The sequence below is a fragment of the Ursus arctos genome, unplaced genomic scaffold (assembly GCF_023065955.2).
Source record: "Ursus arctos isolate Adak ecotype North America unplaced genomic scaffold, UrsArc2.0 scaffold_9, whole genome shotgun sequence".
In the NCBI taxonomy this organism is placed as follows: Eukaryota; Metazoa; Chordata; class Mammalia; order Carnivora; family Ursidae; genus Ursus; species Ursus arctos.
This window is the reverse complement of record NW_026623111.1, coordinates 61,654,678-61,680,524: the sequence shown is the minus strand read 5'-3', so window position 1 is coordinate 61,680,524 and position 25,847 is coordinate 61,654,678. Positions and strand designations below refer to the sequence as shown.

Sequence of the window (25,847 nt, the reverse complement as noted above, 5' to 3'; positions counted from 1 at the left end):
TGATAGATATGTGTGTGTGTACACACACTACATATATATATGAAGTGGAATATTAGCCACAAAAATTTTGTCATTTGCAGCAACACGGATGGACCTTGAGGGTATTATGCTAAGTGAAATAAGTCAGACTCAGAAAAACCCATACCGTATGATTTCACTTATGTGTATAATCTAAAAACCAAAACAAATGAACAAACAAACTGAAACAGAACCATAAATAAAAAGAACAAACTGGTGGTTGCCAGAGGGGAGAGAGTTGAGAGGATAGGCAAAATAAGTGAAGGGGATTAAGAGGTATAAAATTTCAGTTATAAAATAAATAAGTCACAGGGATGAAAAGTACAGCATAGGGATTATCATCAATAATTTTGTGATAACTTCTGTAGTGACAGATGATAATCACTTATCATTGTGAGCATGAGTAATGTATAGAATGTCAAGTCACTATGTTGTATACTATGTTGTATACCTGAAACTAATGGAACATTGATGTCAACTAACCTCAATGAACAAAACAAAACTTACTTAATTCAGTATTTTCCATATTAATTAATACTACCCCATCAATCTAGTTGTTCACTCCCAAATTAAGTCATTCTTAACTTCTTACCCTCTCACTCTCTAACATTCAGTCCTTTAGCACATCCTCTCAATTCTTCTTCCAAACCATATTTCATGTTCATCCCCTTTATTTCTTCTCCACTGCTATCATTCTACATTTCTCCCTGCATTACTTGGGATCCTGATATTCGATGTTCTTGCTCCCACTCTTTCCCCTTTATAATAAATTTTCTATATAACAGATAGAGATACATTTTTAAATGTAAATCTCAGTCCTTTGCTCATATCATTTCCCTGCTTAACAGCCATCAATGACTATCCATTACATTTAGAATAAAACCCAGCTTTTTACCATAATCTCCAAGACTCTATGTGATCTCAATCTTGCTTATTTATCTGATTTCACTATCTGTCACTCTCCTCTCTAGTAACTACATTCCAGCCAGAAAACTTGGGTTTCAGCCTCTTAAACAAGTCAGCCATCTTTTACCTTTGCTCCAAAAATATATTACTGAAGATTGGGAGTTTAAAAAATATAGAGAAAGAGAGTTATTGGTGTACCATGTATTTTTCCAACTACCTCTTAAGAAGGGGATTCCTTCTCCAGCCTCCAAGTCAAGTAGTTTAGAAACCTACTCAGAGTTCTCAACGTGGTGCAGAAGAGGATGAAGAACATAACTCCATAACTTTCACCTGAATATGTCTGATAGTTGGTGACCTGATAGTGGAGGAGTAGAGAACATTATAGGCGGAGAAACCTGGGCTCCCACTTATGGAAAGATAGTGTGAATTTTTCCAGGAGGCTAAGTGAGCCTTTGGAAAAGGGCAGAACTTGAAATTGATCCCTGTCTGGAGGGCAAGGTATCCCCAGTAGACAGTCCTTATGTATCTGATGGACTGCTGAAAGCCAGAGGCTAAAGTGCTGTCATGAACATCCAGCTGGAAAGAACATTTCTTAGACCAAGAAACCCTTAGTGAATGGTCAAACAGCAGGAATGGTGCTATGGACCGAATCATATCCCTCCAAAATTCATCTGTTGAAGATCTAACCCCAAATGTAATGGCATTTGGAGATGGAGCCTTTGGGATATAATTAGGTTTAGATGAGATAAAGAAGATGAGTTATAATGATGGGATTAATGCCATAAAGAGAGACACCAGAAAACCACTTTCTCTCTCTCTCTCTCTGTTTTTTAAATAAAAGAAATACCTTTGAAAATTATGTGCGTATAATAAATGAGGTTACTAATGGGACATGTATGAGGCATTAAAATGGGAGAACTTAGAATGGAACCTGGGAAAACACTCATGTGTAAGGGGAGTAGAAGAAGAGGATCCAGTGGAAGTCAAGAAGGAGCACGAAAAGATGCTCAACATCATGAGATACCACTCACACCTGTCCAGCATAACTAAAATTAACAACACAAGCAACAACAGGTGTTGGCGAGGATGTGGAGAAAGGGGAACACTCTTGCACTGTTGGTGGGAATGCAAACTGGTGCAGCCACTCTGGAAAAGAGTAGGGAGGTTCCTCCAAAAATAAAAAATAGAACTACAAATAGAACTACCCTACAATCTAGCAATAGCACTACTAAGTATTCACCTAAAGGATACAAAAATACAGATTCAAAGGAGTACATGGCAGCACTATCAACAATAGTGCCATATTTCCATAGCAAACTATGGAAGGAGCCCAAATGTCCATCAACTGACGAATGAATAAAGAAGAGGTGGTGTGTGTGTGTATATATATATATATATATATACACACACACAATGGAATATTACCCAGCTATCAAAAAGAATGAAATCTTGCCATTTTCAATGACATGAATGGAGCTAGAGTGTATTATGCTAAGCAAAATAAGTCAGTCAGAGACAGACAAATACAGTATGATTTCATTCACATGTAGAATTTAAGAAACAAAACATATGGAGGGGGAAGAGAGGTAAGCAAACCATAAGAGACTCTTAACAATAGAAAACAAACCGAGGATCGATGGAGGAGATGGGTGGGCGATGGGCTACATGGGTGATGGGTATTAAAGAAGGCACTTGTGATGAACACCGGGTATCGTATGTAAGTGATGAATCACCGAATTCCACTCTGGAAATCAATGTTGCACTGTATGTTAACTAACTAGAACTTCAATAAAAATTTGAAAGAAAAAAAAAGAAGGAGCAGACACAGAGGGGAAGAAAGCCTAGAAATATAGTGTCATGGAAGTCGAATGAGAGGAATGTGTTAAAGGAGTGAACAATTGTCAAATTTTGCAAAGAGACTGACGGTAATGAGGAATGAAAAAAGACCACAGTTTCCAAAGTTGTTGTGTTTTAATTTCCATATTTAGAAAATAAAAATAGTTGAGATGTTGCAACTAACAAAATGAAACCACTCGATACTAAACACCAAGCATTACTTCTAGCAAATCCAGACTTTTAATAAGTGAATAATAAAGAGTTAAATTATCTTTTGCACCCTAAGAGAATCATACTGGGCTAGTGTGCTGTGAAACTCAGAGTTGTGGTTTTTTCTTTTTTACAGTGTTTTAAGTTTTCTCCAATTTTGAAGAGTTATCCCCAGGATTTGGTAACTGAATATGTAGTGAATTTTTAAACATCATGTGAAATTGCCCACTTTTGCCAAAAGTTATAATAAACTAGTAAGAACAAAGTCCTTTCTTTATATGTGACTATAACTGGGATTTTAAAGCCAGGGGACCCTTTCATGTAATCTAGTTTTGCAGATGAGGAAACTGAAGATCAGAGAGGTCAAGTCTCCCTCAAAGTCACTTAGATAGTTATTGGCAGAAATGGGAATAGAAGTTAAGTCTCATGACACCTCTTGAAGGGTGTATTTTCACTCTGTCTCACTGGTGCTTCTTAAGAATTAGTGACTGGAAAGTAGAACATGATCATTAGCGGCAGGACGAAGCCCAAGCAGATGATCTGGTGAGGTAAAGCTTATGGCACAGAGCGGAGACACAATTAACGAATACTGTTGGATTTGCCATGGAGGAAATGAGTTTTATGACTCATAACAAAACCCCACAAACGAGAATTCTGGCAGTTTCAGGTCAACTTTCAACAGCCCTTGCTTGAGACCCAGCTTGCTTAATGGGCTGAGCCACCCTGGGCCCTCCTGGGGTGCATTAGACAAATGATGATGGTCTTTGGACCTTAAGATTTGGAGCCGAAGCTGCTTGTGCTGCAAGAGGCAGACCAGCAATGGCTATTAATATTAAAGAGCAATAGATCATTGGGATTTGAATTAGGGGAAGCAATGCCAGTTCTCTTTTGAGGACACAGAGATATCACGCAAGGCTTGGGATAAAGGTACGTTGTCAACTTCTCTTAATCACGGAAACTAGAATCAGCAAGTTCATATGTGAACTATGCCTCCTCATGGTTTTGCTTCTCAATTCTGGGTCGCACCAATAACGTATTACTTTCTACCCGTTGGCTAAGAATTACATGTTGCATTAAAATGAAATATGTAGTAAAAATGGGAGAGTTATTTGTTTCTCTGAGTAGTACAAATCATGATGAAATTGCAGCACAACCTAACTCACACATCTGCAGGGCAGGTAAACCCCACGTACTTAACTCAGCAGCTCTTCTCATGGCTGCTACCAATTTAACATTCAAACTGCAGCGACTTAAATTTGTGGTTTTCTTCTCAAGACCTCTAGGACTTCTGGGAAACTGAAAAACAATTTTTTTTAATGGGAAAAGTCTTCAGAATATGTTCTTGTCCTGTGAAGGCAGAAGAATAACGTTGAGTTTGCTGTCTGTGTGGATGACATTTCAGAGTTTAGCCAGGCGAAAGAAATTCTGCTGAACTTCTTTCACTATCAGTGATGCCTTCGAGGTTGGGTGTGCTTGATTGCATTTTCTTTTGCCCCTTGAAGGGTTTCTCCTCAAAGGGGACTGCGTTAGCCTGTTACACTGTACTAGTGAAGCTGATTCCGGGGAAGTTTCATTTCTTGCAAAAGCCTCTGGGGGACTTAGATTGTTCAGTGTTCAATTTTCATCCGAAGATGGAATTAGTGAAAATGATAAGGTGGGGCTGAGCCTGCTGTCCTCGCGAGGACTGCGAGTGTGCGCTACATCTGCTGGCAAGTCCTACCTTTTAGTTATGTAAATCTCTCAATGAACAGCATAATCAACCACGAGTGTGCTGCCTATATTAAAGTCCAACTTTCATTCTGTTGGGGCATTTTCACAGTGGACTGGAATCAATATTTCATTCTGTCAGGAATAAACACTAAAGAGTGGTGAATACAGGACCTGTAATTCATTTAAAAATATGAGTCCTACAATTTCCCTCCACTTCTCACAACGTTATTTTCTCTTGAGGGATAGAACCTATATTAGCAATCTTCAAAGGCAAAAAAGTTTTATTGTGGGAGAAGCTTTGAAAATGTAAGCTCGACAAATTCCTTAAAAATATAAATCTATGGTTTTCCTAATTGTGAGCTTTCTAGCATTGCCTCTAATTTCTTCTTCCTTTGTTAAGCAGGAAGGAGCAAGCCAAAGCTAAAACACTAGCAAAGTGATGAAGACTATAGTGTCTCATGAGTTGCTATCAAAATACACCCGTTCATTTTTCTTTGAAAGCTTTTCTGCACTCTCCACCATTTCTGAATCTGGAAGTTTGAGGACAGAGAAGAGATCAGATGAATTCTGTGCCTGAAGTAAAAAGGCAGGACAGCAGTGGGCATGAGCTTGCCATGGACAGCCAAGAAGGGAGCTCTGGGATGATGGCTTCTGTTCCATGTTCTGTTGCTGTCTGGTAGCATGTCCTCGCCCTCTCTTCCCCAATTACAGCCTGTTGCTATAAAAAAATGATACTAAGTTGTTGATTCGTGTTGATTGCTCTTCTACTTTTCCATCTTGTAAGTTATATTCTATGAGAGGTAACCCCAGAAAGTCATCTGTTTGGAATGTATCATGTGCTATGGTGGGAAGGAAGGAAAGGGAGAGAGGAAAGGTGGGTAGCGCATTCACGCTGTGATTCTTTGTGAAATTAAATTGCTGCCAACATGTGTCATTCTGACAAATTCCTAAGCAGATTTTAAAGCTTCTTAGAGAAGTTTAAGAGGCTGCATTAGCCAGAAGCTGTGAAGATCACCAGTGAGCAGCTGAATGATTCTCTGCTTAAATTGGGCATAAGCCCAGATAACAGAAAGATGGAAAGCAGATAAAACAGGGCTTTTTTCCCCTACCTCTATGACTCCTTAGGGATTATTGAGGCACCCTGTGAAGACAGAGAAGGTGTATGGGGCATATTGTTCTTATCGTTACTATCTACAAATGATGAACAGCCCCAAATGACAATGTCCTTGGACATCGGAAGGAAAAAGGGCAAATTTAGAAGGTGTCTTTTCAGCCCAGTAAAGCAATGCCATCGCCCAGCATTTAAAAAAGTAGCAAGCACAAATAATAAATATTGGTTATTCCAAACATGCAGAATGCAGAGGCTGCACATTACTGCCTTGAAAGCAAAAAAGTTTTCTTCTTTTCTGAAATCAGTGACCCCCAACTCTGTCATTAGTAACAATAATTAAAAGGTGCTCTAAGAAGGAATGGATGGATGATTGCCACTAAGAGACACATTCTCATTAATTTATTACCGATTTTTAACTTTGCTTCATTAGGACATGTCTGTTGAAGGCCATTTAGGACTCAGGGGATTTGCCTGCACTTCACTTTGCCTCCATATTGGTTCCAGGAAAGGAGGATCATTTCGGTTTGTTGTTCTCCATGGACCTATACGTACAGGGAGGTGGAGGGGAATCTACTGCCTTGTAAATCTTCCAATCAAGGAAGTGGTCAACTTCTTTAGGATGTTCTTGGGACTGACTGGGCAGGTTTTTAGGAGTTAGTTCTGGGAAACAATCACCAGCTAAGCAAATTGTGAAGCAGTTTGCATGTCGTTTATGCTTCTGCCTCAGCAAGAAGTATAAAAAAAATTCAACCCTATCCCAGGTAAATTAGAAACCTGGTCTTGAGGATTCTGAACGCACCTTAGGCTTAAGTTCCATCAATGTCTTTTGCTCTGTGTTTCCAGCTGACACATACTTTCTGCAGATTGCCTCATGGGAGAGGGAGAGTTCTCCCAGATGTCTGATCTTAGTACCACACAGCAGGTGCCACAACAGCTGATAGTAGGTGGTTCATCTTAGAGATGTTCTCTACATGAATTCACTGAGCAGAGGACCTTTTGCTTTTCAAGGTACTCCTAGTCAAATAAATTATTCCTATCATCTCTCTGCCTTGGGGCTAAACATCTAGATCTATGTCTCTTGGTTTCCCCATGGATATCTCTTGTGATGTGCTATAGAGACATGAACTGATCTATCCCAGACTTGGGCTACCACCAAGGAGACCGGATTAGGCATTCATTGGCTGTCTTGTGGCATAATTTACTAGAGCTTGTCTTTGTCTCCTATAGAACAGCAAATGACATACCGAATGCCCTTGAACTTTATTTGAAAGGATCAACTATTTAGGAGTCTCTAGGGTGACATTTTCCCCATCATTATCATTGCTTTCATCTCCCCAAAGCCTAACACAAAACCTGGTATAAAGTTGACCCTGAGTAAATGAATAATTGAATAAAGTGTTTGTTCATATCATGAATGCAGTGGCCCTTTACAGTCTTTTTCCCACAATGTTAGGTATAGACAATTTTATCCAAGATCATCTGAAGTAAATTTTTGAAAAAGAGCTGGAAATTATATTTGCTTTGGTCATATAAGCAAAGGAAAGTACTGCTTTCTTTAATTTCGTGGAAGACTTGGACTTCTGGATTATGTTTTAAGGTACTTTTTAAACAAAGCAATTAAAGACAAGAGAATGTCCAAATTGCCATGATGAGAATTAATGCACAAAATGAATCCATTATCTAATACTCACAGAGCACTGTTTACCAATAATTAACAAATCCAACTGATATTAAGAACTTAGCCCCCTCTAATGGAGCAGGCCACAGGGAAATATCAAAGAAGTGCTAACAGCTGGCTTGTTAATATTCTCAGTCTTTTTTCTTTTACAAGAGAAAACAAATGGGAAAGCACAAAAGCAATTACACAGTAGTCCTGTTTAAGATAAACCACGAGAAGCAAAAGTACTGGCTGGATTGATAGCATTACCATATCAGAGATCATAAATTCTAACATTGGCTACAGGAATATAAAATATTACCAGATTAAGAAGTACTAATATATAAGCAGATGACTTTATTCTTTAGAAAATACTTTAGTAAGAGAAAGACCCAGCCACCGATCCTACTGGGGAGCTTTTAGCTCATTAAGTCACCACCACATGCCATCTGTTTTCAAGTCAAACCCACATGAAGGAACCCTTCAAATAGCAAAAAGACCATAGAGAATGCCAAATTTCACCTTGCTCTTATGTTCTGTGTTTTATATCTTAGTTTATTTTAAACCACTGGGAATGTGGTTATTTGAACAGGTAAAAAATAAAAAATAATAGAGAGCTAATCCTTTGAAGAAGTTGCTAACCAATCTTTTGGATTCTCTCTGCGTTCCTCACTCCCTCCTGGATACACAAATCACGTATCACCTCAAAGGTCAGTTGGTTGAAGAAGCCATCCCTGACTTTTAGACATGGAAAGCTCCCTGGTCATATATGGTGCGTTTGTTTGTCTCATCATCTCATCGTATGTAAGTTTCCAGGGTGCTAAGACAACATTATCTTTGGCATAGTTCCATTCTTTTCAGTACTCAGTGCAGTGCCTAGCACATGGTAGATACGCAATCTGTATTTCTTAAGTGAGTGAACAAATGAATTAATGAAAAGCTTACATGGTAAAGACATAATTGTTCCAGAATGGCCCTAAACTAAGTAAAGATTTTTAGATAACATTTTACAGGTATCGCCTGGAAGGACGCACTTAGAAAACTTTTTAATCAGGAGATCTTTATACTTATTAGGTCTAGAATACATATCCTGTATTAGGTAATGGGTCTCAAACACATGTCTATCTCAGTAGCATCCAACTCATTTAATTGTGTGTGCGTGCGTGGGTGTGCACACACGCATGCACCTTGCAGGTGAAGAGGGCAGTTAGATGCCACGACAGCTTCTTGCATTAACATGCTTAAAATCCCAGAGGAACATTTGTAGAAGATCTTATTCCCTGAGTCACTGTAAGCTCCAGTTCTAAGAAACTACCTGGGTCTCCTGAAAATTTAGATTCAGTTTTAAACCAGAAGAGAATCTAACTAGTTATTATTCATCAGGAACTCATTCTTTGGTCCTTCTTATTCCAGCTGCTTGAAATAATCATTTTCCTAATCATATTAGGCTATCTCCTCGCACACAACAACTTACCCTGGGACTCAGGACTCATGCTGAGGAATCTAACAATATATGGAAATATTTGAGGATATTATAGCCCAGCAAGTAAAATTTAAAGCAAAAGATCAGTAAAATCCAATTTTAGTAAATGGAGAAGCATTATGATTTAGTGCCTTCTACTTTGTGTAGTAATCAAACTATTTCAGTTTAAGTATGTCTGAAACAAGTATATAAAAACCAAAATTAATGTTCATACACCTTCATGAATACTGAATGCTAAATGGCTTAGACAGTAAAATAAGATAAGGAAGGAAAAAATAGACTTAAAATATCATTAACCTTTACTTCAATTTTACTATTTGGAGTAGGGGGGTCTCTTGACATGGTTTCCAGCTTTTAGCTGTTCTGGTTTTGAACAGTGATAGTCTGATGAATAATGAACCTGCTATAAAATATCTTATTAGCCTTGTTTTAAAATAAGTATGCTTTTATATTTCATTGTACAATGTTGAACTTGAAAATGTTTTAGGGTTTTTAAATTGCTCCTCAGATTATTTTTATTTAACTTCAAGAAAGAAAAACCTTAAACTTTGTAAACACTTCATTTTTGTTTTCATGAGTATGTGTATGTGACAATTGCCCTTTATTTCATCTTCATTTTTGTGTTTATGTATAAGTATATATTTGTACATATGATAATTCGTATTTTGTTTCATCATATTTCTGACTTTTTTGTTATTTTAGATTTCTAAGTAGGTAAATGTAATCAAAGATATTGGAAATAACGGTTAAATTTAAACCTACTTTTTAAGGAAAATAATTACATCTTTTTCTTGCGTCTATTTTCAATATATAATATTAACCTGGAGCCAGCATTTTTTAAAATAGTGTTTCCAATTTATACTGTAGCAAGAGAAATTGCTAAGTATATAGACCCAAGCTTCTAGTCTACTCAAGCTAATATTCTTCATATTAAATGCCTAATGACTTCTAGAGAAAAATTGCAATGTATCACAGCATCTTTGCCCTTAAAACACTAGCTACCAGGGATATGTTATAGCAATACAATATACTTAACCTCAGTATGATTTAAACTTGTTTCTCTTATTATTAATGAAAGTTCTGGTATCCCAATATACATTATATCATGATAATCTTTTAATCAATTTCAGGAAGGATGGAGGAAAGAAGTGTTTGCATAGCTATGGGTTGAAGGGTTTTAGAATGGATATACCAGAATGAAAAAGGGAGAAAACCATTGGAATGTTTAGAAATATTGATAAAATGGTGAAATGTGTAGCTGAAGAGAGAAGGAAGCAAATTCAGGAAGACTTGATGGATTAGGTAAGTGTCTCCATTAAGTTCAAAGCCCAATGTAATAGAGTAATAGAGTGAAAACTGAATGAGTAAGAGTATTGTCAAAGTGGGCCAATTAAGTTTTCAAGGGTGCCGCAGCTCCCAGGAATGGTTAGGTAGGGTAAAAATCAAAAGAATGTGCTGTGGAAACGCAGAAGAGATACCAGAACTTTGAGACTACTTAATTGACAAAGTAGTGACCAAAATGGGAGCATTTCGGGTCTGAGGGTACCTATGATCTAAACACCGCAGTTATCAGGGAATTGGTCAAGTCATTTGAATGTAGGCAAAACTTCAGTGGGGTAGAAGGCAATAGCCAGAGAGCCAGAGGGCACAGAGGAGAGCCTTTAGCTCTGGGGAGTCAGAACAGTGAATCTGTGATCTAAAATCCACAGTGAAGAATTGTAGAAAGCCAGTTTTTGTTGTTGTTGTTGTTGGTGGTGGTTTTTGTTTGTTTGTTTTTTCTCTCACAGAGAAAAAGCAGGCTCCATTGTGAAAACGGCAAAGAAACGTGGGTTCTTTAGGGATGAGCCAAGTTTGCATAATGGAAAGAAAGTGGAAGGAATACTGTGTGAAGAAAATGAGAGAACACAAGCTAGCAGACACTGGTGGTGTTCCACTGGGATCTCATCTAATCCTTTTACTGGGTACGTGAGCTCCCCATCCCATCCACATCCCCACCCCTGTGCCACCACTGCCATAGTAGCCTGGCCTTCATGGGGTTTCTGGATTTACAAATAAAAATATAGAATGGCCAATTAAATTTGAATTTCAGGTAGACAACAAATATTTTTTTAGTATGAGTTTGTTCCATGCAGTATTTGAGACATACTTATACTAAAAAGAATTTGTTGTTTATCTGAAATTCAAATTTAATTGGGTGTCCTATATTTTATCGGACAACCTTTTAAGGGAAACAGACTTGTAGGTGTAATTTAGGCTCCAGAGCTCCTGTGCAGGATCAAGAGAGGCTAAATCTTTGCCTGAAGGTGGATCCCTGCTTGACTTCTTCCCTCTCCCTGCCCTGCTCTCTTCATCCCCTTCTAGGTCTCTCCTGGTACCATAGTGAGTCACTTACACATGATTCCTTGTCTCAGGGTTTGCTTCTGTGGCATACAAATTGTGACGAGGACTTTATTTAAAGAGAAATTGAGTATACAATTGAAAGAGCTTGTAAGGAGGTCGCCAATGGGACCATGAGTCAGGAGGAAGGCAAAAGGAAGGACCCCCGCCCCCACCGCCCGTCCAGTTTTACAGATGAGGAAATTGTCACTCTGAAATGTTCCTTAACTTGCCAGGCTAATACAGTTAGACAGTGGCAGTGCTGAGGAACAAATATAAATGATCTGGTGACGAAGCCTTTGCCCATGTCTGTACACAATACTCTTTAAGGCAGAGGAACAGGCATGTAAGTGCCTTGACAATATAGCACCGGGTGCCATCTCTGTAGTGAACAATAGACTGATGGTAAAGCAATGAGCCCAGTTTATGCTTTACGTGGTGCCTCCTAGAAACAGAGATCAGAGCAATGAATGGAATGGACTGACCTCAAGGTCTGAGGCCGGGAAGGAACACTTTGGTAAAACTGTTAGGGCCCAGAGCTAAGATGCTTCCGGATTCTTCCTGAGTGTGGGAGCTTCTGGCAGCTTCTCCCTGATGCACTGAGAGGGCCAGAGCTGGAAGAGAAATCCAAATGCCCTTAATAATAGAACATATACACGCTCTCAGAAAACTTTCCAGTATGAATCACACATAAGCTTATAGGCACTCTTCTCCCTGATTATTTAAACTTTCATTATGAAACATGTTCTGGATTAAAAAACACAAACATTTTTAGGTGAAAACATGAGGGCGTTATTTTAAAATATAGTTGCTTAAAAATTTATGTGATGCTCTCTTTGTGATATTTTTTACCATGACCTATTTTTTTCTTTTATTCTCATTAACACACATTCCTTAAATATGAAATATTACTGATATTTAATAAATAATAATAGTGTTTTTCAATTGGAGACTAAAAGTTTGGAGAATGTGTGGCTGGGGATTGTGAAATATATCTTTGGCATTTGGACAGCCATGGCTCCAAAATTTGGAGTTAAGAGGCAAGCAAAGAATGTTTTATTGCCAGTATCTAAAACAAATTTTATTGGAAACTTTTATGTCTGTAGGTTTGAGTAGTTTTTATAGTGAAGAGTTCTGAAAACTGCCATAAAATTTTGCCTTGGGGGTTATGATTACATTTGTATCTTTCCCAAACTTATATAAATAAAAAAGACAGTTTTTACTGTGAAAGCTTAAAAGGTTAGGGAGGTATTTGGTCTGTGATGAACCCTTTATAGGTTTGATGTTACAGGAATTTATTTTAAAAATATCAATAAAAATACAACTTTAGAGGTCCTGATAAAGAAATCGCAGGAAACTTGATGTTGAAGTTTCCATTCAAATAGACTCACTAAAGATAATTTAATTAATTTATTGTACTACGCAAACTAGCTTTAATATTAGCTGACGCTACAAATTTACGTGGTTGTGACATGTGGTTTACATTTTTTTTTTTTTTTGATAGCTAGGCAGTAATGGGAGGTGGATTTTTTTTTTTTTCTTTTTTTTCTTGCTAGAGCTGTTTAAGCATAGGCCAGACAGTCGCGTGGTTGGGAAATTATAGAGGAAATCGACACATCTTAGAGGAGACCCAATGAACCTTAAAATCCTCTTCCAAACCTGACACTGTGATTTTTAATCTATAAGGGGCATAATTTAAAAATAATACGTGGAAACATCCCCTTTCTCCTTTTCCTTCACACTAGAGGTTTTTCCTGCAAAAACACATTCTGTACCAAAGAAAGAGAAGAGGGAGTGGAAGGAAGAAAGAGAGGGAGGAAGTATTTGCGTGTAAATCATGTATCACACACGATTTAAAACAACTATGTAAAGGAGAAAGCATTTCCTCATTTTCCAAGTGAGGTAACTGAGTTAAAGCAGAGCTGGACTCCAGACCCGAGTGTCCTTGATTCCCTGACATGGCTTCCCTCATTATATCAGTTTTTAAATTTTACTACTGAGAATGCAAGGTGAGGTGAAAAGTGGGAAAGCGACTGTCTATCATATATAATGATATATAATAGATAACTTGGGCTTGGGCTTCAAAGGCAATTGTCTGGATATTTCTGGGTGAGTCAACCAACAAATATCTACTGGGCATCTGTTATGTGTCAGACCCTGTACGGGACACTAGATTGTGCAGTAAACAAAGCAAACAGAGTGCTTGCCCTTGGAAAGCTTGCCTCCTAGTGTAGGAGGAGACCAACAACACGTAAATAAGACAGTTCCAAGCCTTGAAAACTTCGCGTAAAACAACAACAACAACAACAACAAAACCCCCTAAATTTGGTTTGCGTAAGAGCGGAAGGGGCTGAGGATGGGCAGAAAGGGTGAATATAGTTGATTGACAGCCCTGAAAACCATGCTAATGAATTTGGGCTTGATCTTGCAGGTGGTAGGGGATCCAATACGATTTTTTTTTCCCTAGAAAACTACGTAATTAAATTTGCATTTTAGACAGTTTCCTCTGCTGATGGTGTAGAGACTGGAATAGAAAGGAAAGACATAGAAGGCAGGAAGAAGAAGGAGGCTCTGCTGGTAGTTCAGAAAATGGTGATGACATTCCCGACGTAATGAGGACAGATTGCGAACTGTTAGTGGCCCAGTGTTAGCAACTGGCTATAAAGGAGGGAAGCGATGAGCTGTACAGTGCCCGGACTTGCTCATCTTGGGCGCAAAGATAGCTCTCCTAGTTTAGAGATGTGAAGGACATAGGAGGGAGCAGGAAGAGGAATAAGATGTTTTCCCACAGAGTATAAATTAGGTTTTGGACAAGTTGAACTTAAGATATTTGTGGCATCCTCTAAGTTGATTTTTTTTAGTAGGCATCTGGAAATACAGCATTTTCCTGACAACGGTTGGGTTGAAATAAAAATCAGGAAGTTTACATCAAAAACCAGGGATGTACTGTATGGTGATTAACATAATATAATAAAAAAATATTATTATAAAAAATCAGGAAGTTAGCAACTAGATGTGCTAATTGAAGACATGCTATGAGAATAGATTGAGGATGTTACAAAATTTAGGGGAAATGGGATGTTGGTATACATCAAGAAATATTGGTGATTAACATGCTTTTTCCCCCAAGTAATATCTTTAGAAGCCAATATAATAAGCACCAAAACTACTTTAAAAATACAGACAAATACAGGGAATTTCCCTGGAGTGTGCCTGCTTCTTTGTTGTCCTGTTTTCCCATCTAATTCCACTTTCACTCTTAATTCCTCCCCATCCCATGCAGCTGCTTCATTCAAGCAGTTCTCTCTTTCCTCCTGTCTCTTTCATCCCATTCTCTCCCTCCTCCACATGCACTTGGTTCTAACAGCATTTTAAGAGATTCTTAGCCTTTTCATTTTCTTTGTGGTAAAGATGACTCTTAATCGAAGAAAATTAAGTCAGAGGAAGAAGAATGCCCTAGCATCACCTCATACAGATGAATAGGAAGGTTAGCATGGTATACTGGAAAGAGCAGGAAATATGTTGCCGAAAGGCCTGGGTTTCCAGCCCAACATTTCTACTCACTAACAGTATGAGCTGAGTTGTGGACATTAACAATTTCTGTATACACTTCACAGGATTGTAACAAGTATCAAATGAAATGATATATGTAGACGTGTTATGTACAGGGCTGTACAGATACTAGGTTTTCATCTACTGTCTGGCTTACTCAATAAATGTTTGTTGAGTGCATGATCACCTCTATTAAGGATTCTTGGGTCTGCCCTTATAGATCTGTCAGTCTCCATAAAATTGTTTCTTTAAGCATTTATAGCTGTCAGGATTTCTGGCCTTAAGTATGTTTTTAATACAGTCTTTTATTTTTTGTTGCATTGGCTTTATCTTACATTACAAATGTATTAAATATTATATGTGTATCATATAAGTAGTATTAAATTATGCTAACAAGAATACTAATTTGTTTCATTTTGATTATCCCCTTTCAATGATCTTGATTTCTCTTTTTCTGTAAATCTTTTTCATTCACTTTTCAACTATATACAAAGAACATAAAAATATTTAAAATACTCCATAAAACTAAACATAAAGTTAAAGCCACCAGAGAAGACGACCGTTTAGTTCTCATTCAGCCATGATTTTTATATCGCCTACTAAATTGTATTTACTTCTAACATTTTTTCTTCCTGTAAAATATTCAAAATTGACTTGGAAGCTTGTCTTAAAAACTTGAAACTTGAAAACCGTGATTATTTCTTAGACCCTGCTACAGACTTCTGCATATATGTGTGTGATTTCTGAGGGGCAAGCACTCCAGTCTGCAGCTTCCTTTCTTTCCTTTTCTAGCCAATTCAGTAAAGCTCCATTCCTTGCTATGCCAAGAGATTTGGGTAGATTGCAGTCTCAATCTAGTACAAATAAATCGTGGAGATTAATGATAGTGAAAACATAATACTAGACTATAAGCTTTATGAAAACAAAGGCAATGTCAAATATTTTTAATATATTTTCAAGATCTAGCAGAGAAATGACTCATAAAAGCTAATGCTGAACTAATAAACGGTGTGTGAAGCAAGTTTTAGGTTATGATTTCATAAATATTGTTTCATGCAATTAAGAATTTCTTTCTTTAATACATTAGAAAGCATGCAGTTTTTGTCCCCGGGCTTCTGGCTTGTTCCTTCAACATACCCAGCTTCTTCCTATTTTTGGAATCCTTAACTTGAATATTTTTTTCTGAATGGAATTTTCTTCCCCTCATAGAACTTTATATAGTTTGTTCCCTAACTTTATTCAGATCTCTCCTCAGATGTCCTTCAGAGGGTCATTCCTTGACCACCTCATCTGGGGTTTTTTCTGCCTTGTCCCTAATTATTAGTAGCTGTCTTCTTTTATATATAAAATATACACATATATATATGACTTATTTATTTATTTATCTATTTATTTATTTAGAGAAAGATTGTGTGAATGCGGATGGGGTAGGAGGAGGGCAGAGAGAAAATCCTCAAGCAGACTACCCACTGAGTGGGGAGCTGGACACGGGGCTCCATCCCAGGACCTTGAGATCATGACCTGAGCTGAAATCAAGAGTCAGCCACTAATTGACAGAGTCAACCAGGTGCTCCTTTTCTTAATATATTTTTATTTATAGCATTTATTGTTACTGGAAATTAAACATTTGTCCACTTGTATATTATTTCCCTACCATCTCTCTCTCTCTCTCTCTCTCTCTCTCACACACACACACACACACACACACACACACACACACACTGGGCCAAACGGATTGTGCAGGCAGGGATCGTGTCTGTAGAGATCACTGCTATATCCCCAAAGTGTGGAAGAGTGCCTGGAAGATATTAGGTGCTCAATAAAAGGTTTGTTGAATGGATAAATGAATTTCTGATATTTACATTTGATTTATCTTCCAGGAATCCTGGATGATCTTTGAGAGTAGAAATTAAATCATATGTCCTACTAATCCACGGTAAGGTTCAAGTTACTGAGTAAATATTTAAATGTACCATTTATTGGGGACTTGTTGTAAGCCAGGCATGTGGGTTTTCTCACTTAGTCTTTGAAACAACTTCCTGGGGTGGTTATTATTATCCCATTTTGATGGTAAGGAAACTAACACACAGAAAATTTAAGTCATTACCTCAGACTCATTCAATTAGCAAGTGACAAGGCTGACATTTAAAACCCCATTTAAACACAAAACCCCATGCTTTCTGTAGAAACCTCCAGAATGGAAACATACTGAATTTTGTTTCTATTTTATGATCCAACAGTGAAATTTTCAGTGAATGTTATCAGTTTCATACCTCCCCATTTGAGGTCATTTATACAACTTAAGTTCGTTAGAATCTGTGTTACAAATATGCTAAGTATAACGTGATTTCATGGGCAGCAAAAGTTGTTTAACCATTACTGACAAAAATAAATACCAAATATCTCAGTACAGAATTGGACCCTGTATATGAAATGAAGGAGAGAGCTGTCAAAGGAAACTTGCACCAGACGTTAAACAGGTGGGGTAGACTATTGGGGCAGGCAAGACAGAGTGAATGCAACTCCCCTGAAACAAAAGGTAGAGAAGTTTTAAGAGCTGGGGTGAGCTAGTGGAAAAATACTGGAGGACATTAAGTGGGAGGTTGGTCAATGTGATTAGGTCATCTGTATTTGTTAAAAGAAGTTAGGCTCCTGCCCTCCCACAGACACTGGCAGATAGGGGCACTATCTTTCTTGATGATCAAAGTTCAACAAGATGGTTCCTGGGTCCCGGAGAAAAACATTCCCATGTTGTGAAACTGTCAAAAGATTGGGAGAAGATTTACATCTCAAAGGGGCAGAGAAATAATTTACAATATAAATGTTCTAATGTAAGTCCTATAAGAAAAGGAGATCCAGGACTTGGAGTCAGGAAGAAACTATCTAAAGTTGCGTCGAGCTGTGGGAAATAGTAAGACCACCCTGCTCTGTATAAACAGGTGGTCATCAATGTATACCAAATATTTCTGTCCATAGCGTTGGATAATAATTGTGTCTTTATCTAATATAAATAAATAGCGTAGGGTTTTTCTTTTGAGTCTGCCGTGTAGTGTTATCATTACTGCAGTTTATCAGAGGAGTTGTCATGAAGCATAAAATAAAGAGCCCTTTTGTCTATTTTAGAGATTACTATCTAGTGAGGTCTTTTGGGGAGATAATTCCCCCAATTTATTAACTAACCCAAAAGGCCAATTGTCGAGTGGGAATTCCAGATCTTCCTTATGACAGGTCTGTGGGCAGAAAGGATTATTTCAAAGAGCTATACCTTATATGCTTCAGAAAATAGCATTAGTTATGGTATTTAATGACTGTGTTCCTGAAAGGAATATGAATATAGAAATTTTGCAATGGATTTTTATTTTAAATCTCCCGATAAAATTTATTCATTCAACAAATATGTATTGAGTACATTATGTACTATGTGCCAGATACACTTCTGACCTTTGGGGATTCATTAATGAATAAAAATACCTGCCTTTCTGGAGCATGTACTCCAGGTTGAGGGGTGGGAGGGAGACAGTAATCAGTGAATGTAACACATACGTAAATTACAGAGTATATTAGACAGTGATGAGTGCTAGAGCAGGTAAAAGGGACTGAAAGGGCAAGGGGTAGAGCAGGGACAGTTCATCCCATTAAACAGGGCTTTCAGGGCAGGCCTCATTGAGTAGGGGAAATTGAGCAAAAACTTGGAGGAAGTTAACCCCGAAGACATCTGAGGGAAGAGTGTTCTAAGCATAAGGGGACAGCAGTGCCCTGTCCCACAGGTGGGAGCACGCCTGGTGTTCCTGGAACAGCGGGAGTTCAGTGTGACTACAACCCAGTGATGAAAGGGGCCGGAGAATAAAGCCAGAAGGGGACTGGTGAATTCCGTGCTTTGAAAGCTGTATACACTCTGGAGGGCAAAGGATGAAGCTAGAGGAACAGTTAGGTGGTTATTAAGGTAAATCACCTTTTAAAGCAACTGCACATTATAAAAGCAAATCCTATTTTGTATGTGGATTACTTCATAAATTATACATTTTATTAGTTTGAGCTTTGGTGAATACTGTGTATAAAAGCTCACCTATTTTCAAAATGTTGATGGAAACAGCAAATTAACTTACAATGAGGCAAAAATTGGTCACTCAAATAATAAAAACCATTTATTTATTTATACAAGATTTTAGTGATTTCTTTCACTTCTTACCTAATTGATAGTCATCCTGTTAGTGGCCAAACTTTGGTTGTTTGACTACCATAATCTTTTGCAAATGATATGTACATCAGTCTCCCAGACAAGGCTTTTCTTTGAATAGCACTATACTCTTATCCCAAGAAAAGTAGAGGCATCATTATTTTCCAGACCTTTGGATAGAATGCTTAGCATCTATTGATATCAACCTATGCACACTATCTTTGACTTGGTACAGTGAGAACCAATTAGAATTGGTCCTCACATATATTTACCCCCCCATATTTATATCCCTATAAATATATATATTTATATCCCTATAAATATATATATTTATATCCCTATAAATTATATCCCTATAAATATATATATTTATATCCCCCACCTGTGGGACAGGGCACTGCTTTTCCCTTATGCTTAGAACACTGTTCCCTCAGATGTCTTCAGGGTTAACTTCCTCCAAGTTTTTGCTCAAATCCATATATTTATTATTTTCTTGGTAATGGAAAAAGATCTTCTGATATCCATGGGATCTTTATAACAGAGTCTCTTGTAAAATCAGAAGGGTGTATTTACATGAACTCAGGGTATCTAGCGATTCTATGATTCAATGACTCTAGTGGACAAGGCACCATTTTTATAGGAGATATGTGCAATGGAATGCAAGTGAAAATTATACTCTTGCTATTTGCTGTTTTTACTTGTCTTAGAAAACAAAACAAGAAACACAACTATTTCCATATTCTTCTAAGTATTTTTTGTCATCTACTTGAAAAAGAAGTTATTTTAACTAAAGGATAGACAATCATAAGAAATGCCCCTATCCAGTTAATGTCAAATATTCTATTTTGCCCATTGATGTGTGGTTCAAAAATTCTTTCACAATACAAAGAGGAAATTAGAAATTTTTTAGTTTTAGCTTTATTAATTTGGAGTTTTATTCTGCAGGTCTGATTTATTTCCTGTAGTCAATAGTATCTTCCTGCTTTAGATGTTTAAAAATTTGACTTATGTGCACATCTAAAATAAGACTTTTGATATCCAAATACTGTGATCTTTAAAGTCTAATAGTTTTTTTCTTGGTTGCATCACTTCCTTATATATAATTTTAAATACATGTAGTTAGATCCCTTTACTCTCAAGAACAGTAGCCCTTAATCTCCAGTATGTATGTGAAGAAGAACATATTTAAAATGCAACTCCTTGGTCTCATCTGACCCCTAAACCCAGGAATAGTAAGATTAAGAAGCCAAGGAGCTGTATTTTTAACAATGTTCCTGTTGATTCTGACATAGTTCTACACAGTGAAAGCAGTATTTAAAAAAAGAAAATCAACCACTGAGACATAATATACATACAATAGAATATGCATATTTTATACAGTCACAGAAGTTTTGAAAATGTGTAAACTGCATACAAACCATCCCAACCAAGATAAGGAAAATTTGTATTATCCTGTAAAATTATATTATACACCACCCCAGGCAACCAGAGATCTGATTTCGCTTGCAATAAAATAATGTTGCTTTTCCAGAATATCACATAAATGGAATCATGCAGTATCTACACTTGTGTCCGTCTTCTTGTTTAACATAATAATTTTGAGATTTATCCATGTTCTTGTGTGTATTTGTAATTTGTTCCTTTTTACGGCTGAGTAGTATTCCACGATATGTGTCTACCACAATTTGCTATTCATTCAGCTCTTCAAGGACGTTTGTGTGGTTATACTTTTAGGATATTATGAGTGAACTTACTATAAACATTTGTATACAAGTCTTTATTTAAATGTAAGATTTTATTTTTCTTAGAAAAATATGCAAGAGTGAATTTTTGGACTAAGTCAATACTAAATCTATGTCTAACTTTATTAGAAACTAGAAGACTGTTTTCCAAAATGATTGTATCATTTTACATTCTCACCTGCAGAATAGGAAAGTTTCAGTTGTTCCACATCTTCTATCAACACTTGGTGGTTAGTCTTTTTAATTAGACATTGCAGTATATGTGAAATGTTATTATGGTGTGGTTTTAATTTGCATTTTCTTGATGGTTAATGATGGTGAGCATCTTTTCATGTGTTTGTTAATTATTTGTATATTTTCTTTTTTTTTTTAAAGATTTTATTTATTCATTTGACAGAGATAGAGACAGCCAGCGAGAGAGGGAACACAAGCAGGGGGAGTGGGAGAGGAAGAAGCAGGCTCCTAGCGGAGGAGCCTGATGTGGGGCTCGATCCCATAACGCCGGGATCACGCCCTGAGCTGGAAGGCAGATGCTTAACCGCTGTGCCACCCAGGCGCCCCTGTATATTTTCTTTTTTGAACTGTCTATTCAAGTCTTCTGCTCATGTTTCAATTGGGTTGTCAAACTTATTGCATTGCAGGAGTTCTTTATATATCCTAAATACAAGTTCTTTGATATATGTATACCAAATTTTTTTTACAACGTATCTCTATTTATATTTTCTTGATGGTACTGTCTCTTGATACATCAATCCTTTTATTATTAAATAATGTCTCTCTATCCCTAATAATACACTTCATCATGAATTCTACCTTTTGAATATATATATATATTTATATTATATTTATATTTATATTCAGCTTTTGTATTGCATGGCATTTCTTTTTTTTTCTTTCAACCAACCTGTGTCTTTATATTTTCACTATCTTGTAGATACCATGTAGTTAGGTCTTGCTTTTTATATAATCGTATAAACTCTGCTTTTTAAATGAAATACTTATTTCATTCATATTTAATGTAGTTATTTGTATAGTTAAAATTTGTTAAATTTTTTTCAAGATGAGTTATCAGAATTCCAAAGGATTAACCAAACACAACTTGACAGGGCTCAGGCTTCAAATGTTGTCTTCCTTGCAAATCACATCAAGACTTTAGGATTTGTTATGGTAGGTCTGAAGTAATCCTTTTTCTGAGTGAGTTTGGCACTTAATCCTAAATTCTGGCTTTTCTAGCATCTTAGCTAGATACTTGGGGGTTTTAACAAAGTCTCTCCACTCTGGCTAAGCTGGGACTCCAGAATCTTCCATCATTGCTTGACTTCAGTATCCCCGTTCTATTCCCAACCCCATTAAGGCAACTTTCTGGTAAACCTTGTGCAGTCTTGCTGTGTACATGTCAGGTCCAACTCTTGACCAAGAGCTGTGAGAAGTCACATCCAGACTTTGGGGTCCTCTGTTCTTACCCTGTGGAACTACCTTTCTATAGTTGCTCTCCTCTACCAAATCTAATAATTCAACAGTCCCAAAGTGTGGTTTTCGCCTCCTCATCTTGTCAGACCATGGGCTCCAGAGTCCTACACAATGGAGGGGAAATTAGCCATATGCAGAGAACAGAGTGAAGATGGGGCTCACTCTATGAGTTTCCCTTTTTTCAGGGATCATAGTCTTGTACAGCCTGTTGTTTCCTACCTAAAAACAGTTACCCATATATAGCACAGTTTTGTAATAGGATATGTGCGAAAGCATAGATTACTACTCTCTCATAGAACAAAGTAGACTTCTGAGAATAATAATTTTTAAGCTTTTAGGACATTTTGATAATATGTTGAAAGCTATAGACTTGTTTCTTCAGCATTAACAGTTAATATTATTTAGATCATCTAAATATTATCAAAGGGGGAGAAGTGGAGATTAGAAGGAGTGCTTCTGTTAATTTGTACTTATGTCTTAAGTACTTTAAATAATGAGCAACATGTTGCATACAATTTTCTGATATTTTAATTGTGCATCATACTCCTAAGTATCGAAAAAGGACTTTGTCACATTTACATGAAGTCGTCTTTTTAGGTATTTATATTGCAACCCTTGCTTTCTTTTTTGGGGCATTTTCTTTTATAGCATTAATCATTTCATTACCATGACATATTGTGAGTCAGCTTCTTTATTTTCTTAAGATTTATTCATTTATTTGAGAGAGAGAGAAAGAGAGTGTGTGTGTGGAAGAGGAGGGACAGAGGGAGAGGCAGAGAGAGAATCTCGAATTTCAAGCTGACTCCCTGCTGAGTGGGGAGCCTGAGAAGGGGCTCAATCTGATGACTCTGAGATCATGACCTGAGCCAAAATCAAGATTTGGATGCTTAACTGGCTGAGCCACCCAGGTGCCCCTGTGAGTCAACTTCTTTTAAGTAAGTCTGTAGTATTTAGTTACAATGAGATTTTATTATATTTATTTGAATCAAACCCAGGAGTCCCTTCCATTTAACTTATGAGTTTATGACATTTATCATTGTAATAACATTTTCATTTAGCTTTGCTGTCCTATTTTACTCTTTTGTGTAACAGTTTTTTACCCTGATTTATTATTTATGCTTAGTTATTTTGAATAATTAGGAAAAGGTATAGCACTGTCTTTAATTCTAGTAGCGGCTACTTTTATAAATATATAATAATGATAAAACTTATATTTCTTAATCTATCATCATTAGAAATGAGGCAGTATCTAATGAATACCAGTTGTGAAATATGAATAAATTAGCACACTTACAGACTTTTCATTCCCTCCCTCTTTTTTCCGTTTCCCAAGTTTTGCTAATTTGCTCTGAGACTTTTTCCTCCAATCAATTTCAGCAAACATATTATTATAATTTGTTACATGGTTGCCTCAATGATAGCCTTCGGTCCATGTTTAGAGATTCAATGATTCCTGCCTCCCCTTTCATACCACACCTCATGGTTGGTTAATTTACACCTTAAGGTAAATTGAGAACTTAGTTTATTCCGGGCAATGTGCCAGGAACTAGGGATTCAGCAATGGTAGTGTAGCCACTAAGTATGCCCTCTGACAGCAGTTCTCAGTATAGTAAGTGGAATTTCCAAATGAGGAAAGAAAAGTTGCTTCACTTTTCTTGCACGTTCAATAATGTTCATTTAAAAAAACTTTCTTTCATTTCATTCTTTTACTTTTTATTGATATCTCATTTGATAGTAGGAACCTCCATGGGCACTCCAGTTTCATTATTTCATTTGTGTTCTGAGGCATACACACTTGACATTTTAAATTTTTATCCTATTTAAATCTCATGGGTTCACAGACAGCTCTTTGGTTTACCTCTGAGTAAAAAAATTCCCGTCTCCTCTGCTTCATTCACCCTCACGTATTTGTTTTGAACATCTGAAATTGTGCTTGTTCAATGGTGTGTGAGTTTGAAATGCCAGGGGAAATAATTGGACAATGCAACCTACTCAAAGTTTAAAATCTTAATTATGTTTCTAATGTTCTATCCGTTGTCAGAAGCCCTCTGTGTTGAATCCCAAACAGTTATCAGGAAGTTCGTGTGTCTTAAAAGGTATCCTGGGAATGAATTTTTAAAGCATGTCTCAACTCATTTCCTTTCAGATCTCTTTCCATTCACAAATCATTACCGGTGCCTTTCCAAGTTTCTGGTGAGAAAGGAATCCCTGAGAGATAGATTGGAAAAAAAAAAAAAAGTATCTAACTTGTCAAATGGAGTAACAGGGAAGTTCTAAAAGGTAGAATTTTGTTTCCTTTCTAGTCAGGAGTTCCCTACCATTCAGTGGTGGTCTTTGAAGTTATTTCACTAATTTATTCCTTTGGAAAATGATAGGAGGAGAAAGAAAAGGTTACAGCAGTCACCCTTAAAATCACTGTTCTGAAAATTCAAGAAGCTATCATGGTCTGGATGAGCCCATCTGTAAAGACTTTTGGGAAGAAGAACACTTGAGCTGCCTTCAACAGAATATTTTTTTCTTAAACAAAGAATCCTATGATATAATCTTTTTCAGAAAAACTTTATTTTATGTATCTGAAAACTTCATAATGGGATTAGTATATAAAAGACTCTCTTATGTCTTGTGCAATATAATAAAATTTATTTTATTTATTATTTATTTTTTAAAAAATTTTATTGACTATCTTTTCCCAAACTTCAATCACATCTTCTCTCCACAAAATACCTAATAAGAGTTTGTTGTCTTTATTGTTATCCTAGAAGTACAGTTTGAAAACCTTGCCAAGGAAAATGCTTCTCTGAAACCTAAGACTTTGATATTTAATAGTTTCAAAAGGAATAGAGGGTGGCAGAGACTTATTTTATTTTATACTTGACTCTTGACCAACTGGAACACACTAACACACTTATATCCACACGGAAAGAACGCTTCATTGAAAAATTCTCTCTCTACACTTAGATTTCACTCTAAGAATAGGATGAATATTGTCTCCTTGTCCCCAAATATTAACCTCATTCCTATTATTCCCAAATATTAACACTTCCTATATCATTTTAGCACATGAAAATGAAATCTCATTTAAACTAATATTATTGGTTATAAGTTCACTCTAAAGTATTAAATATTTAAAAACTGCTTAATTCCAAATGGATTCCTTAAGTTGAAAGGTAGAATGGAACACAGAGTTAGTAAAATCATGAAGGAAGTGAACAATTTTTTTGAGATTCAGAAGAGGAAGTTTCTTCAAGACAGAGGTTCAAGGACTAGAACAGAGATAGCATTTCCTGACTTGACAGTTTGGTCTACCCACTACCCACTCTGGCTGCGCTACATAAAATCATTCTCAAATGCACATTTCTAAAGTGATTTCAGAAAAGAATACAACAACGATTATTCAATGGTATTATGTGACAAATGCAACTTTGTACCCTTGTCAGCATTGTGCTACAATTTTTTTTAATGCTTGCTAGTTTTATGCAGAAAAATCTCTCATTATTTGTTCATTAGAAGTTCTGTATTAGTGAGGAGAAATATTTTTAATTTTTCTGTGAATTATATTTCTATTGTATCATGCAACATATGTTGGCTATGTAGGGTCT

At 36.7% G+C, this 25,847-nt stretch overlaps 1 long non-coding RNA gene across 1 annotated transcript in view; it reads left to right on the top strand.

The window, feature by feature from the left end:
- The window catches only part of LOC125280956 (uncharacterized), a 114,597-nt gene that overhangs the window by 69,141 nt on the left and 19,609 nt on the right, over window positions 1–25,847 (top strand). The window contains exons 2-3 of the long non-coding RNA XR_007187792.2: window positions 16,261–16,426; window positions 16,740–16,795. This is a non-coding gene — a long non-coding RNA (uncharacterized LOC125280956). The remainder of the gene's footprint in view (window positions 1–16,260; window positions 16,427–16,739; window positions 16,796–25,847) is intronic.